The sequence below is a fragment of the Saccopteryx bilineata genome, unplaced genomic scaffold (assembly GCF_036850765.1).
Source record: "Saccopteryx bilineata isolate mSacBil1 unplaced genomic scaffold, mSacBil1_pri_phased_curated manual_scaffold_38, whole genome shotgun sequence".
NCBI lineage: Eukaryota > Metazoa > Chordata > Mammalia > Chiroptera > Emballonuridae > Saccopteryx > Saccopteryx bilineata.
Genome location: NW_027095464.1, coordinates 171066 through 186684, shown reverse-complemented (window position 1 = coordinate 186684; position 15619 = coordinate 171066).

The following is a 15619-nucleotide window of genomic DNA, read 5'->3' as shown; positions in this document are numbered from 1 at the left end:
ACAATAGCTATATAGCCTTAATGTGATTGAACAAATTTATATTTCAGTTTTTCTGTCAAGCCACACTGTTTTATATGGTGCCGCTGTCCACATGTGGCTAATTAAGTTGGAATGAGTTAAAATTGAATAAAGTTTAAAATTAAGTTCCTCAGTTGCACTAGTAACATTTCAAGTGCTCAGGAAGCCGTGTGTATTAGTGGATGGCATACTGGATGATAATACAGATAGGAAACTCGATCCTTACAGCAGAGCTCATAGTGAGGACTGCTTGCTGTAGAATAATGGCCTCTGTTGAGCTAACACTGCCAGCTCACCCGCAGGTGCAGAGCCCGTGCATGATCTTATTACCCTTTCCCACAGTGCTAGGATAAACAAAAGCACAGAGCTGCTGAGATTTGCTAGAGCTAGTTCTCAGTTGCTGCCATGGCCAGCAAATCATTTTCCTTCATTCATTTATTTACATAGTCTAATGTGTGTTACAGAAATTAAGGCTATTAGAGAACTGGCTGTGTTACTATATCACTACGCAGAATATTTTTATGCAAAATCTCACCTGAAACATTTGAACACACCAATGAGAGATAGCCATTAAAGTTTTTACCTCCCATTAATAGATGACAAAACAGAGGCTCACAACAGATACGTGACATGGGTAGGACTAGAACCTAGGTCTCCTCATTTCTGGTCCTGTAACTTTTCCTCTACCCTGTGGTATATTGGTGCTGGTTTTCTGAGTCATTTGCCATCACCCAACAGAGGCTCCCAGCACTCAGTCTTAGTGATACCTTAAACACACATTTGATTCATTTGTTTGTGAATTTTCATTAATTCAGCCTCTATTAACTTATAGATGGAGAGGTGAGTTCTAAAAAGGCAGAATGAATTAACCAGGGTCACTGAAATAGTGACGGAACCACAAACAGCCCCTCATCCCTCCTGAGTCACAGGCCAGAGGCAGATAGCATTTGATAATGAAACACAGATTACAGGCTTTGGAGTCAGAGAGGCAGGAGTTCAAATTCAGGTTCTGCCACTGTCCTTGTCATCTTGGGCTACTTCATTAACCTTGTTATCCTTCAATTTCCTTATATGCTAAATGGAAATCATTCATTCAAAGGCTTATTACTAGTGGGCATAAAACGACCTAACATACATCAGGTACCCAGCAGTAGATGCTCAGTCCATATAAGCTGTCGTTCTCCTGTGCCCCACTCCCTGCTGCTACACCAATGATTTCCTGGGAGTAGAGAAGGTGAAAGAGTTCTTACAGCCATAGTTCTAGTGAAGATCAATGTGCTGTGTAAGAACACCTCTCAGACTTGAGTGTGCATAGGAAATACTTGAGAATCTTGACAAAATGCTGATTCTGACTGAGTAGGGCTGGGGTGGGTACTGGAATCATGCCTGTCTGCTAAACAACATGTGATGTCATTTAGATTGTATGCAGTTCACACTGTAAGTAGAAGGCCTTATATAATATCAACAGTTACCACACTTCCAGTCCCATGAAGCAACAGAGAATAGATAAATGTCTCTGCTTGAATTAGCACTTAGGGCCTACTCTCTGCACCCCATCTCCTCTGTAAAACTCCTCTTAATCTTACTAGCTCAAATGCATTTCTCCTTTAAGTTCCCATAGCACTTTTTTATCTCTTTCACAGCACTTGGACCTTTGTGCTTCAAATTATGGATTTTTATATTAATGTGTTACTGTCCTTTGAAGACCCAGGGCATGTAGGAGGCACATAACAAATATTTGAAGATGTCCATGTTGTGGGGAAACAAAGAAAAGGTGATTGAACTTATCTACAGCTGGGGAAGCACCTTTATTATAGAGCCTTGACCATACTGTGCTTTTTTCCATGTCTTTGTTTTTCCTTGTGGGGGTGTTGGAGCAAGAGGCTGATGAGCAGGATCTCAGGGGGACTTTTGGAAAAAATAAGTTAAAATGTTTTTTGCAGAATTCCAAGGAGTGATGGAGAATGGAAAGGAAGTTTTTTTCATTCCAGAAAGACAATATAGTTTCTGGTGCTAGTGGGGTTGCTTGTGTGATACCAAACATACTATAGTAATTATAAACTGTGGACAGAACACACAGACACATGTTTGAAGGCACTTAAGAGCAGTCAAAAAGCAGGCAGAAGCTGGAAAAGATCTTGGCTCTTAAAAATAAGGACCCACACTGAGTGGGTCCAGTTTTCATGGCTTTCCATGAAGGAAATTCCTATAAATATTATCACTCAAGGTACTTAGTATATGATGAGAAATTGCTAGACATGAAGAAACTATAAAAATTGACCATAATTGAGAGAATTCAGTTCATATAAACCAAAGTAAACCCAGATTTTGGAACTAGCATACAAAGACTTCAAATGATTATTTATCGCTTTAATCTGTGTGTAGGGGGATATAATGAGTAAAGAAATTGTAAATTTAGGAAAGAGATGAAAACTCTGAAGAATAATTTAGGGTTTCAGTTTGAAGTATGGAACAGTCCCAAACCAGTATAGCACTGGCTTTGCAAACTAAGCTGAGATTTGCACTACCATACACAGGAGAGTCAAAATTTGCAGTCTGAACCTAACCAAGTTGATTGCCTGCAAGAACAAAAATCATCAACATTCTTCAGAAGATTATAACAGAACCCAGCATCAAGACAAGATAAAAATCACAACATTCAGGATATAATCCAGAATTTCTCAGCATATAGAGAATCCTCAGAATGTAACCAGACTCAATGAAAAGTACTTATGTCAACTCCAACATAACCCCAGAATGTTGAAATTATTAGAGATTTAAAAGCCTGTGTTATAACAATATTCTATGTGATAAAGGAAAACACACTTAAGATTAATAGAAAGGGGGGGACTATCAACCCAGAAGTATATATCCTTCAGAAATGAAAAAAAAATTAAGACATTTTCAGTTGAAAGAAAAATAAGAGAATTTTCTGAGAGCCAAGGGTCACTATGTAGTCTCTAGAGGTTGCTGAACTGGACATCAGCCAAATATAAACAGCAGCTCAGCCAACTTTTGAACCTGCAAGAGGTAGGAGAAGAAAAAGAGAAGGTGATTTGAGCCAACTCTCAAAGCAATATTCAAGTAGAGACCTACCCTCTCATACAAAGATAAAATATAGACAGCCTACTCAGGATGCCTTTGAAGAGATTCAGAACTATAACTTCAGAAAGCAGTTGGCAGAGAGAAAGAGAGCTGCTACAAGAGAAAAAACATAGAGATCATTCAAGTTGAGACATATGACCTCCTCTTCAGTGTCAAAGAAGGCTTGGTTAGACCAGATTCCTGCTCCCAACCTTGATGCAGATGATCCTCTAAATAAATGAGGAAGATTAAGATGAAGATTTTGAAGAGGAGAATGATGATACTGCAGCTCTTCTTACAGAACTAGCAAAATATTTAAAAAGAAACAGCTGAAGAGCAAGCCAGGAAGGAACAAGAACAAAAAACTGAAGAAGAAAGGATCTGTATGGAAAACATTCTGGGCAGAAATTCCTCCCTTAATCTCACTGGCCCAGTCTCAGCCAACTTCAAAGTTAAAAGAAGGTGGGATGATGATGTCGTTTTAAAGAGCTGTGCACAGGTGTATATGATCAGAAGAAAGACAAAAGATTTGTCAATGATACTCTGCAATCTGAATTTCAAAAAAAGTTCATGGAGAAATACAGTAAATTGTACAGTTTTATGTGCTTAGTTAAAGACTATAAAATGTAAACAATTATTGTGACTTTATGTTGGTTAGTTTGGGGTTTCTTCCTCTTTTCCCCTATTTAAATGGACTCCATATTTTTAAATTCCAAAATATCTTTTCCTCAATGGATACCTTATTTGATACGGACTTGGGAATTGGTTTAACCCAGTTTCCATTCTCTCAATGTTTCCAGTTATGTTTTCTTGTTAATATGGGAAAGGTAGCCCTGGCCGGTTTGCTCAGCGGTAGAGCGTCGGCCTAGCGTGCAGAGGACCCGGGTTCGATTCCCGGCCAGGGCACACAGGAGAAGCACCCATTTGCTTCTCCACCCCTCTGCTGCGCTTTCCTCTCTGTCTCTCTCTTCCCCTCCCGCAGCCAAGGCTCCATTGGAGCAAAGATGGCCCAGGCGCTGGGGATGGCTCTGTGGCCTCTGCCTCAGGCGCTAGAGTGGCTCTGGTCGCAACATGGCGACGCCAGGATGGGCAGAGCATCGCCCCCCTGGTGGGCAGAGCGTCGCCCCTGGTGGGCGTGCAGGGTGGATCCCAGTCGGGCGCATGCGGGAATCTGTCTGACTGTCTCTCCCTGTTTCCAGCTTCAGAAAAAAAAATATATGGGAAAGGTAATCTGCTTATAATATTTTTATTAATCCAAAAAGAAAAATAAGAATTTCCAGGAGATCTGATTTTTAAAAAATGATAAGGAAATTTAGGCTGAGGTAAGACAATACCAGAAAAAAAAAAAACATGATTTTTAGGAATGAAAGAATAATAGCAAAAATAGAAAATATTTGCATAATTATACAAGAGTATTTTTCCCTCTTATGTTCTTTGTTAGTATGTATGAGTATTAAAAGCAAACATTAAACATAGTCTAGTGGATTTTCGCTTAGTGTTAGTTCTCTTCAGCCTGAAGAGCTTCTTTTACCATGTCTTGTCATGTAAGTCCCCTCGTGACATATTTTCCCAATTTGTATTTATCTGGAAAAATCTTTATTTCACCATAATTTTTCAGAGATATTTTGCTGAGTATAAAATTGGGAAATGATGGTTTTCTTTTCATTAGTCATTTTAAAGCATGCCATGTTATCATCTTCTGACCTTCATTGTTTCTGATGAGAGGTCAGCTGCTATTTTTATTTTCATTTTCCTATGTGTAATGTTTTTGAAAAAGGTGCCAATAGAGAAATGAAAGTCTTTTCAACAAATGGTGCTGGAACAGTTGGATGTTTGTATAGGAATAAAAAATAGAAGCTTTTATCTAACCCTACTCAAAAGTTAAATGTATGAGACACCTAAATGTAAAATCTAATGCTATAAAATTTCTTTTTTTTTTTTTTTTTTTTTTTTCTGAAGCTGGAAACGGGGAGAGACAGTCAGATAGACTCCCGCATGCGCCCGACCGGGATCCACCCGGCACGCCCACCAGGGGCGTCGCTCTGCTGCGACCAGAGCCACTCTAGCGCCTGGGGCAGAGGCCAAGGAGCCATCCCCAGCGCCCGGGCCATCTTTGCTCCAATGGAGCCTCTGCTGCGGGAGGGGAAGAGAGAGACAGAGAGGAAGGAGGGAGGGGGTGGAGAAGCAAATGGGCGCTTCTCCTATGTGCCCTGGCCGGGAATCGAACCCGGGTCCCCCCGCACGCCAGTTCGATGCTCTACCGCTGAGCCAACCGGCCAGGGCCTACTATAAAATTTCTAGAATAGAATGTCTCTGTGATCTTTGGGTAAGCAAAGATATTTATATAGAATACAAAAAGCAGGAATCATAACAGAAACTCTAGTAAAGTAGTTTTTATAAAAATTAAAATTTTTGCTCTTCAAAAGAACCCCATCAGAAAACAAAATGTCAAAAAAATACAAAATGTCAAGTCATAAAATGTGAGAAAATATTTAGAGCATGTATATCTGACAAAGGATTCATTTCTAGACTGTATAAAGAACTATTACAACTCAATAGAAGACAACTCAATTTTTTAAGTAGGCGAAAGATTTGAACAGACATTTCACAAAAAAAGATACAAAAATGGGCAATAAACACATGAAAAATACTGAATAATCCAGAAAATGCAAAGGAAATCCTCAGTTAGGTTTGCCTCATCTCTACTGGAATGGCTAAATGAAAAAGACTAGCGATGCCAAGTGTTAGCAAGAGTGTGGGTAGGGCTTTAATCCTACACTGCTTCTGACATTCACATTACATACTAGGTGCTCTGGAAAAAAAGGAATATGCTTTACCGTTGACAAGCACTTTTACATTTGTAACCTCATTTGATCTCCAAAATATTCTTACAGGGTTCCTTTTGAGTAGAGACTTTGAAGAGAGAGCCAGTTTGTTCTTTGATGTCAAGCATAGACATAAATATGCCTGGTTGGACTACTATAGTCAAATCATATTTATGAGGCTAATAATACCAGCCTTCTTTTTTTTTTTTTTTTTTTTTTTTTCCTGAAGCTGGAAACAGGGAGAGACAGTCAGACAGACTCCCGCATGCGCCCGACCGGGATCCACCCGGCACGCCCACCAGGGGCGAAGCTCTGCCCACCAGGAGGCGATGCTCTGCCCATCCTGGCGTCGCCATGTTGCGACCAGAGCCACTCTAGCGCCTGAGGCAGAGGCCACAGAGCCATCCCCAGCGCCTGGGCCATCTTTGCTCCAATGGAGCCTTGGCTGCAGGAGGGGAAGAGAGAGACAGAGAGGAAGGCGCGGCAGAGGGGTGGAGAAGCAAATGGGCGCTTCTCCTGTGTGCCCTGGCCGGGAATCGAACCCGGGTCCTCCGCACGCTAGGCCGACGCTCTACCGCTGAGCCAACCGGCCAGGGCAATACCAGCCTTCTATCTATTCCTTTTTACACTTATAGGGGAACCTGAAATACAGTTACACCTAATAAATCACATTAGAGGTAAAACCATGACTTATTCATCATTACTTTTACAGTAGTAACCCCTATTTTTCCTTCAAGTACTGAGTTATATGTATTCTAGTTAAAATAACTTCAATTTCCCAAACCCACCTCTTCCACTGAGCTAAAAATAAGTATTCAAAATAGTCACTGTTGCCAATGGAAGGAGTTTTGAACCGACACTATGAAGACAAGCAGAGTCCTTTTTGTTACAGAAGACGAATTAGTTCCCCTGGATTTATTTTGCCCTGCAGCCTTCAGGGCCTCATTCTAGACTTGTGCCAGTCTCTGTCTTATTTCAAGGAGGCTGTCAAACCTATAACAGGTGACACATTGTGGTGAGTCACATGCCCTGGGAAGCCATAATTCTGGTGAGGGTTAAGAGAAGTGAAGTTTCAAGTTATGAGATGCCAGAGTGAAAGCAGCACTGACCCTGCAGCATGTTCTGCACAAAGATGCTGAGTAAAACATCAAGTCAGAAACATCAGTAGAAAACTTAAGTATGGTTAATCATTTAGAAGGTTTTTCTGATTCATTCACCCAGTGGTTTTGATCAATCAAAGCCAGAGTATACAACTTCCACTTTTATATGTATAGTCTTGCTGTGTAGACAGACAGAAGATGAGCTCAGAATTCCAGCCAGAAGGATTTGAGATGCAAAGATCATGTCACTTCTTAGAGATTGTAAGAAAGAGGGATCCATTTGGGATAGGTCAGATGCTGGAGGATAGTCCAAATGACTTCTTAAGATTGTCAGTGACACTAATTAACAGAGATGCAAATTAAAATCACAAGGAGATATCACCTCACACCTGTCAGAATGGCTATTATAAAAAAATCAACAAACAATAAGTGTTGGTGAGGATGTGGAGAAAAGGGAACCCTGGTACACTGTTGAGGTGAATGCAAATTGGTATAACCACTGTGGAAAACAAGATAGAGAGTCCTGAAAAAACTTAAAATAGAACTACCATATGTCTCAGCAATTCCACCTCTGGGCTGTTATCCAAAGAATCCAAAAACACTAACTTAAAAAGATAATATGCACCCTTGTGTTCATTGCTACATTACTTACAATAGCCAAGATATGAAAGCAACCTAGGTGTCCATTGATAGACAGTTACTTGCATAAAGAAGTTGTGCTACATATATACAATGGGTCATTACTTGGCCATAAAAAAGAATGAAATTTTACCATTTGCAAATATATGGATAGACCTAGACAGTATTATGCTAAATGAAATAAGTCAGACAAAGACAAATACTATATTATTTCAGTTATATGTGCAATTTAAAAAACAAATAAAACAAACACAAAAAAACAGAAGCAGACTCATACACACAGAGAAGAAACTGATCGTTACCAGGTAGGAGGGGTTCAGGGGACTGGATGATAAGGGTGAGGGGATTATAAAGTACAAATTGGTAGTTTGAAAACAGATACGGGGATGTACAGTACAGTTTAGGGAATATAGTCAGTTATATTGTAATAACTATGGTGTCAAATGGGTACTAGATTTATCAGGGGATCACTTCATAAGTTACATAGCTATTTAACCACTATGCTGTACACCTGAAATTAATATAATAGTGAATGTCAGCAGTGCTTGGAAATACTTTTAATTTAAAAAATAAAAGACCGGAGTGACAACTAGAGTTCTAAATGATATTTAATTTAACTTCAAGCATTTACATATTAGGTTTTCTTTAATGGGAACATACCCATTAAAAATCAAACCAGGGGCCAGGGCACACAGGAGAAGCACCCATTTGCTTCTCCACCCCTCCGCCGCGCTTTCCTCTCTGTCTCTCTCTTCCCCTCCCGCAGCCAAGGCTCCATTGGAGCAAAGATGGCCCGGGCGCTGGGGATGGCTCTGTGGCCTCTGCCCCAGGCGCTACAGTGGCTCTGGTCGCAACATGGCAACGCCCAGGATGGACAGAGCATCGCCCCCTGGTGGGCAGAGCGTCGCCCCTGGTGGGCGTGCCGGGTGGATCCCGGTTGGGCGCATGCGGGAGTCTGTCTGACTGTCTCTCCCTGTTTCCAGCTTCAGAAAAATGAAAAGAAAGAAAGAAAAAAAAATCAAAAGAGGGCCTGATCAGGCAGTGGCACAGTGGATAGAGCATCAGACTGGGACATGGAGGACCCAGGTTCGAAACCCTGAGGTTGCCAGCTTGAGCACGGGTTCATCTGGTTTGAGCAAAGGTCACCAGCTTGAACCTAAGGTCTCTGGCTTGATCAAGCGGTCGCTCACTGTCCTGTAGCCCCCTGGTCAAGGCACAGATGAGAAAGCAATCAGTGAACAAGTAAAAGTGCCGCAACAAAGAATTAATTGATGCTTCTCGTCTCTCTCCCTTCCTGTCTGTCCCTCTCTCTGACTCTCGCTCTATCTCTGTCAAAAATAAAAATCAAACCAGGCCCTTGATTGTTCAAGTACTTGTAGTCTAGTAAGGAGCAATACAGTGAAATCGTGGCATAGTGTGGTACTTACAATCACATGTGAATGTGCAAAACCAAATGCAAAATGAAGGGACTAGGAAATCTAGGAAACTTCCTAAAAGCCAAGGGAGAGGTGTGGGGTTGATATTAGGACCAAAGCGCATGCAGGAGGTGGTGCGATCACCCCACCCACTCATAGCATCTGGTGCTGCTGGCAGCCAGGACTGAGAGGGAAAGGCAATAGGCTGCTGGCTTCAGGAATGTCTTCTCTCAAACTTTTCCCTGGCCCCAGGGAAATCCCCTATACACATGCATTCAAATATCTTCCTGTACCAACTCTGCCATTACTGTTTTCCCCATCGGGTATGTACAGGTAATCCCTGTCTCTCAGAACTGTTAGGTTTAAAAGCTACATCACATGTGATGTGTCAGCACAGAGCCACACTCATGTTATGAGATGGTTTGGTAGCTTGCAGCCCTGGAAGAGAAGCTTGTCTTCAAATCCCCTACATCCAGCTGTCCTTCTCAGGGAAGCAACTCAGCATATCATAGTGACATGGGCCTGAATGAAGGTTTGCATGAGAGTAGTGAAGACTACTGGATTTCTGAGTGATCAGAATTCCCCTCTTGATTCTTGCCCAAATCAGGATGGGCTTTGAGCAGGGTATCCAGACACCTGGGTGCTAGAACCAGTTCCACTACCATCTGAGCATGGAAGTTTGAACCAGTTTGTTTCCCTTGCTCAGCACCTCCACCTGATTCTCCAGATAACACTCCGTCCCCCTCAACAGGCCTTGGTATTATCTACTGCACGGCAGGCACCACACCAGAGCACAGGACAGCTCCCCTGCCTTCTAGGAGCACTGGGCCTGACAGACGTGGACACACACAGACCCAGGCGGCCTTAGTACCTAGGGAGTGAGGGCCATGATGGAAGTGCCAATCGACTGGAGGGCACGATTAAGTGGGAAATGGGGTTTAAGGGCCTGTATCATCTTTGTGAACCAGAAAGGCTTATTTTGCGTATTTTGTGAGTTTTGAGGCATCAAGGAAGCAGTCTGGAAAAAGGAGAATAACGCAATCCCAGCTGGAGCTTAGACCCCCCCCCCTGGGACGTGTTTACGAATGAGGGTTAAGTCTGTGTGTTAGAGGGGAGGATGCCCCACTGCGGGCAGTGGGACCATAGCCAGTAGGTTCTGAAAGGGGAGTTGATCTGCTGATTTAAATGACTAAGCTCCAGAAAAGGGGATGGCGGCACCAACACTTTACTTTCTTCCTTGGTTTGTTTATACATTCAATAGTTGGTTAACTCAACAAACATTTACTTATTATTTACTATGTGACAAGCCTTTACCCAGAGCTGGGGACAGGATAAATGAATTAGAGGTTTTCTTTCCTCAAGGAAATCACAGTAGGGTGGAGGAGACAAGTAACCATAGCCCCTGACAGGTAAAAGCTGCTACCTGCTCCAAGAACACAGTTAAACAAGTGACTGGTTCTTCTTAGAGGTGAGGATGGGGAGAAACAGCTTTAAACGATGTGCCACTTGAACTGAGTTTAAAGGATAAAGTTGTTGGAGCTTGCCAGATGGATGTAAGAATTACTCAGACAGCAAACAACACAGCGCAGCCCAGAGGCTTGACTGCGTACAGCATGCTGGGAACACTGGGAAGTATGGCTGGACTAGACCCTGGAGCAGGAAGGGGACCCAAGGAGAAGAGATTGGAGACATGCACTGGAGTTGGAATGCTGTTTACTCCTAAAGTCATGAAAACAGTTTTGAAAATGTTTATACTGGGGAGTTAGAAAAGTAAATGTCAGTGGGATTAGAGAGGGCCTGGGCAGATAGATTATAGGGAGAATAGCCCTTTTATGATCAGAAAAGTCAGGAGGACCTGAACTGGGGTGGATTAAGTAGGAACTGTGGAGTTACTGAATGAAAACTCATTGGCTCACTCTCAGGCTTGAATGACTGATGTCATTTCCATGACAGGAGGGTTGGAAAAATGATGAATTTGTACTTGAGTGTGTTTAAGGCTACTTCCAAAAAACTATAATGCCCTCCCCACTCCTGCCCTACCTCCACTGTAAAATCCTTCCAGGACCCATGATTCCCATCAGCCCTGACCTGACTCTCCTCTGTCTTCTCTCAGCGCTGTCTCCTGACACACTCTCTCCAGCCTGATCAGCTTGCAGTAGCTTGAACTTGCCAGGCTGTGTTTGACTCCTTTGTGCCTCTAACTGGAACACCTTTCCCTCTCTTGCCTTTTGCCTGGCCAACTGCAGACTCACTCAAAGGTAATGTCTTTGAAGAAGGATCCTTGACATTCTGTACCCCCCAGGGAGGTTTAGTAAATATCTGTACTCACCCACTTGATTATAATAATTTGCATGTGTGTCACCTCCTCCACCACTGCCCTCCTTCCCTGGCACCCAGGGCAAGATGAATCTCTATAGATTATGCCTGTCCACATCAAAAGTAGAAAATCTGCACTTATTTGTTAAATATACTAAACCAGACCAGATGGGGGCATCCAATATAGAATTGGAAATTCCAAAACAAAAAATGAAAGTCACCAAAGACAAATACAAACCATGTGAATACCTTTTGTCTACCACTGGCTCACCCATCTTCTGCTCCAAGCACTCCATTATCTAAATGCATGATGTTTAATGAATTAGCTCCATGGCTGTTGGCTTGATTACATGTATGGAGTGGAATAGAAAGGGAAAAAAAGTACAGAGGCCTACAAAGGAGGGCCACTGAAGGTTTGGGGACTGAAATGAATGCAAGTTTACATAAGAGAGAGCCTGGCCTGAACACCTGTTTCCCTTCCTCATTCTAGGCCTCTGGGCCCTAATTTCTACCACCATCTGGTGGCCATCTCCATAAATAACAAGCTCCTCATAAACTGAAAGCTTGTATAAGGCAGAATTCCATGGATTGGCCTCAGAAGGTATGACACCCTTGTCCCCTGCGTTTAGCATGCAAATATGTATATACACAAAACATGTCTTATTCTGGTGAGAAATTCCAAGAGCTTTTTATCAGATTCTTACAGGTTTATAGCCCCCAAGAGATGGAGCATCATTGCTATAAAGCAGTGCTCTCCAACCTTTTTTGGGCCACGGGCCGGTTTAATGTCAGAAAATATTTTCATGGACCGGCCTTTAGGGTGGGACGGATAAATGTATCACGTGATCGAGACAAGCATCAAGAATGAGTCTTACATTGGATGTAACAGATGGAATCTGGTCATTTTTTAAAAATAAAACATCATTCAGATTTAAATATAAATAAAATGGAAATAATGTAAGTTATTTATTCTTGCTCTGCGGACCAGTACCAAATGGCCCATGACTGGTACCAGTCTGCGGCCTGGGGTTTGGGGACCACTGCTATAAAGGATTGTTCTAGAATAGGGATTACTTTTTTCTCCTCCAAATGAAGTCCTATGAAGAATCATAACATAAGAGAGAAAATCAGAAAATTCCTACTTGCTTACAATCTCACTCTCCAATTTCCCAAGGCGCCTACACAGAACATAAAAGTCCAGTTTGAGGATGTGAAGGCAACATGGCTGTAACATCTGTCACCCCATTGAATGCCAGGATTGGTTTGCCTGATCTGCCTGGCCAGGCTGTGACCCCATCCTCCCTTACTTCTCTGGAAGCTGCACACTTGATTGAAGAGGACCTTCCCCAGTGGAGAAGACAGTGGTTAAGGGTATATAAGAAGCTGTGTTCCCCTGCTCGACCCAACAAACAAGCTCTCAGAATCCCGTTTGAAAACCATGTTTATAAAGCCAAAGGCTTCTACCGCTTCAGTGCCAGATGGACCCTTAAGAGCCTTTGAGACCCAGTAGGTCACACTTTGGGGAGGGCTTAGTGAAGCCCTTGGAACATATCTGTGGTAGAGCTGGAACCGAACAGTCATCCCTCTACTCCTAGGTCTCTAAACTGTTCAGTTTTGCCTTATTTCTCAAAAACCTCCATTTGAAAAACAATAAAACCTTTACTATCCTGAATATATACTGCTCAAAAAAATTAGGGGATATTTCAAAATGAATATAAAACGATAAAATGTCCCCTGAGTTTTGTGAACATTACAGTTCCCAAACAGGAAACCATGTTTTCTATAAATATTTAGGCTGCAGGAAAGAGATATTTCTCCATCTAAATGCCTCTCAACAAACCATAATACATGGTAGAAAATAAACCAATGGCTAATCTTTGAGTAGTTCTTTAAACTTAAAACATCATCACCTATAGTCTCCTTATTTTATAGTGGGAAAACTGAGGAAATGACTTTGCTTGCTATTTTCCCACACCGACTTCAGGTTCTTTCTATTCTTGGCCTTTCTATTCAAATGTATATATCCTGACCTAAAACAGTGAACAAGTTAGCAGTATAACTGGCTTGTTGGCATCCGTGGGGGTGGGGCAGTAAGGGAAGACCAGCCCCTGCTTATCTCAGCCATTTGGGGTTAGGGAGAGGAATAAAGGCTAACACTGATCGAACAGCTTTTGCCAATGGACAAACTGAAGCACAAAAAGAGAAAGTGCCTTGCACACAGCTTGAAAACTGAGATAAACCTCAGCCTCCTACCTCCTCAGCCTGTGTCTTCCCCACAGCAGGATGCTGCATGGGGCCCTGCACTCACCAGCTACCCTCCAGGCTGGGCAGTCCTGGCCTCCTCCAACCTCCCTGCCCCTTTCGTTCTTTCTCTCTCCTAGGAGTGCCAGCTTCTCTCAGGGCACCAGGGCCTCATTCCTCATGAGGAGTGACACAGCTATACAGAATCTTGCCCAGGGTAATGGACGATATTACATCAACTGGATCAGTGGGTCAGTTCATGGCTTCTATAACCTCCCTAAGCTAAGCCGGCACAGTACAGAATTCAGGGACAGTACCTGTGACCTCCCCCCGAGCCTGACCTCCCACAGCCACACCAAGGGCAGTCTCACAGGCTCTGAGATCGATAATGAGGATGTGTACACCTTCAAGATGACCAGAAACACCCTGTGTTGGGAGTTTGGGGACCTCCTGGTGGACAATATGGATGTTCCAGCCACCACACTCTCAGCCTACCAGATCCCTAGGACATTTATGCAACAAGAACCACAACGCCATGGCAGTGGCTGCTCCTGGGGATTCAGCCATAGCGCCCCCACCTAGACCCCCCAAGCCAAGTCAGGGAGAATCGCCTCAATGGGGCAGCCTTCAATGAGACCTCTAGCTGGGGAAAACAGCAGACGAGCCTCCACCACTGCCACCATCCCCAGGCGCAATACCCACCCTGCGATGAACAACAACCAGCTTCACCAAGGTCAGTATAAGCCCTGGATGAGGTCCATAGTCAGAGGGAGATAGCACAGGGTTCTCAGCAGTTTGCTAGTTCATGGTCAGCCCTGCTGAGGAGACTTAAGGACACCCAGGTCACTGATACGGTTTAGACATCTACTCACACCGCTTTCTAGTGGGCCCTCCAGCACTGGAGGCTATTAGTGGACACCCACAATAGCGAGAGCAGAGCAGGCCCTGCCTCAGAGAAACTGATATTCTACTAAGGGAAACAGAACATTCTTGGTTAACCACATACAAAATATGATAGGTTTGGAAATCTATATCATAGTGTTTTATTCATTTATAAGTCAAACCAAGGACTGAAAAAGTCAGTTTAGAGGACCACTCCAAACTGGAGCCAAACCTGTGTGAATTAGCAGACTTATTAAAACAAAATTAGGCCTTCAGAGTATTTTCTTAGCCACCCTTGAATCTGTTTCATACCTGAAGTTTTGTTGTCACTTTTTTCCAATTTAGAGTATTCCAACTGCACATAATCTGTGATTGATGAAGATGCATTTCCTTTCATTTCACATTTGCTTTACAATAGCTTGCAAAGCCTGTTGTTATACATATTCTGTTGTTTAAGCCATGCAGTGATCCTGAGAATTTTGTCAGACAAAGCCTCCTTGTCTCCCATTTCCCACCTGGCCCGTGGTCATTCAGACACTTGTTCAGGGTTGCAAAGTCAGCCAGAGGCAGAGATCGGCCTTGCACCCAGAGTCCTGATGCCTGGCTCAGTACTTTTTGCAGTCTTTCAGTCTATCCATTATTTGATCAATCACCCTGTGCTTGGGAATGGAAATGACAGAGACACAGAAAACCTGTTCCTGACATTCAGAGAACTCACATATAGTTATGGAAATAAAATCAACATGTATAAATTAGCCAGTACCAGTGTTACTATAAATAGTGTTTGTATCAGTGATGGCCAGGATGAGTGGACAAGTGGTAAATGCTGTAGGAGTTACAGAAGAAGAAGTGCATACATGGGGGTGGAGGTGGTCAAGGGGCTTCAGTGTAGATGCCAACATGGGCTATAAGTCAGGAGTGATGTGGAAGAAGTAATACCTTGTCGTTGGGGGTTGAGAGTAGTATCTTCTAGAGTTTCACCAAGACCCTGAGCAGCACTGGTGAGGCTTCGGGTAAGCATCAGCACACAGATCAACTGTGAGTACTTCTTCCTTTGTTGTTACTTCTTCTTCTGAGTCCTACGAGTACCTTTAGCATG